Genomic DNA, 2,356 nt, shown 5'->3' with positions numbered 1-2,356 from the left:
TTATGATATAAATTGAATCAAATCAATAATTTATTTTAATTTAATATAAAGATTTTTATTTATAATAATTAAAAATTTTGTGGTATTTAAAGAGTTAATATTATATTAGGTGTACAACTTTGCTTCCGCCGTTTTCCTATAGATGACTTTAGCGATAAGTGGTGGTCGAAATAAATAGATCATAGACGTCATACATATTTTCGATATTTTACATATTTTCGAAATTCGAGGCTTTATTGTAAAAAACTGGTTATACATTTATGATTCAAAACATTAGCCATCGCTGACCACTACTTTCTCCCATCTTTCGGGTAGCGTACGAATCCCGCGTCGAAAAAACTGGTCATCTTTTGAGGCTATCCACGAATCGATCCAATTTTTTACTTCTTCATAAGACCGGAAGTGCTGGTCAGCCAGGCCGTGTGCCATTGATCGAAACAAGTGATAGTCAGAGGGAGCAACGTCTGGAGAATACGGCGGGTGGGGTAGGACTTCCCATTTCAACGTATGTCTTGACTACTTTCGCAACATGGGGTCGAGCATTGTCATGCTGCAAAATCACTTTATCGTGTCTCTCGTTGTATTGCGGCCGTTTATCTTTCAATGCTCGGCTCAAACGCATCAATTGCGTTCGATACCGATCGCCTGTGTGTTGTTTCAGTCGGTTTTAACAGTTCATAATACACTACGCGGAACTGATCCCACCAAATACAGAGCATGACGTCAAAATCACCATTCTTGAAGCGTTGAAACCACTCACGACACGTTCTTTCACTAATAGCGGCCTCACCATAAGTATTTGAGAGCATTCGATGAGCCTCAGTCGCAGATTTCTTCATATTGAAGCAAAAAATTAAAACCTTCCGCAAATGACGAGAATTTGGCTCGTAAATTGACATTTTCAATCGAGAATAACTTTATGATGCAGACACAAATCGACTAATGTTTCTATGGGGTTACATCTGTTGACAGATGCCCAAGTTTATTATGACATCTATTTTCGACCACCACTTACCGCTAAAGTCATATTTATAGGAAAACGGCGAAAGCAAAGTTGTATACCTAATATTATAATAAGATTAGGATATAATTATTATTCTATAATATTAGTAATATTAAGTTTTTGAATTTTAGATTTAATATTTATATGTTTAAGTGAAAGAAGAGAAGTTAGTGATTTTCATTAATATATTAATGGTAGTGATTATATTTTTTATATATATTGATTTGATTTTATTTTATTTGATATTTGAGATTAGGTTAATTTCAACTTTTTTTTAAATTATTTATTGAGGAGGAAATATAGAGCGTTTAAGTGCCGGATATTATATAATAATGTATATATTATTAATTTCATTCCCTTTATTAGTTTATTTTTAATATATATATATATGGAATGACTATAAAATTTAGGTTAATAGTAATGATTATAAATAGGTATAATTTTACTTTTTGGGGGTTTTTAATAATTTATATAGCTTTTTTTATTAAAATACCAATTTATTTATTTCATATTTAATTACCTAAGGCTCATGTAGAAGCGGTATATAGATCGATAGTTTTAGCTGGTGTATTGTTAAAAATAGGAAGGTATGGGTTAATTCGATTAATAGAAATATTTTATAAAGTTGAGATTAAGTATGGATATATTATTTTTAGGATTGGAATTATTGGTAGTATTATTGTTGGTATTTTGTGTTTAGTTTAGATTGATATAAAGAGAATAGTAGCCTATTCATCCGTAGTTCATATAAATTTAATATTATGTAGTTTAATGACTTTTTATAAGGTAGGGATATTAGGAAGATATGTAATAATGATTTCTCATGGATTATGTTCTTCGGGAATATTTTTTATAGTAAATTTATATTATGATCGGTCAGGAAGGCGATTATTGTTTTTAAATAAGGAAATAGTGAGAAATTTACCTGCGGTTATTATACGGTGATTTTTATTTTGTATTATAAATTTTTCTTTTCTTCTTTCGTTAAATTTTATTGGAGAGACATTAATGTTAATAAGAATTGTTAATTGAGATTTGGGGATAATAATATATTTAATATTAATTTGTTTTTTTAGGAGTGCTTATTCATTATATTTGTTTTCATATATTTATCATGGGAAGAATATTTATTATGAAAATAAAGTTTATAGTTCGAGTTTAAAAGAATATATAATCTTAGTTATTCATTATTTTCCTTTATTAATATTTGTATTAAATTTAATATTGTTTATATAGATTTTTAGAAGGAGTAAATAAATTTAGGTAGTTTAAATAAAATATTAATTTGTGGAATTAAAGATACTTTAATGTTAGTGGAAAGTCTTAAATTATTTTAAATATATTATTTTTTAT

At 28.2% G+C, this 2,356-nt stretch overlaps 1 pseudogene; it reads left to right on the top strand.

Moving 5' to 3' along the window:
* Nucleotides 1-1,592: 1,592 nt before the first annotated feature.
* Nucleotides 1,593-2,356, top strand: part of LOC108694210 — a 1,928-nt pseudogene continuing 1,164 nt past the window's right edge.

The sequence above is a fragment of the Atta colombica genome, unplaced genomic scaffold, assembly GCF_001594045.1.
Source record: "Atta colombica isolate Treedump-2 unplaced genomic scaffold, Acol1.0 scaffold119, whole genome shotgun sequence".
Taxonomy (NCBI): domain Eukaryota; kingdom Metazoa; phylum Arthropoda; class Insecta; order Hymenoptera; family Formicidae; genus Atta; species Atta colombica.
The sequence above is the reverse complement of the archived record's forward strand: the minus strand, read 5'-3'. Positions and strand labels throughout refer to the sequence as shown.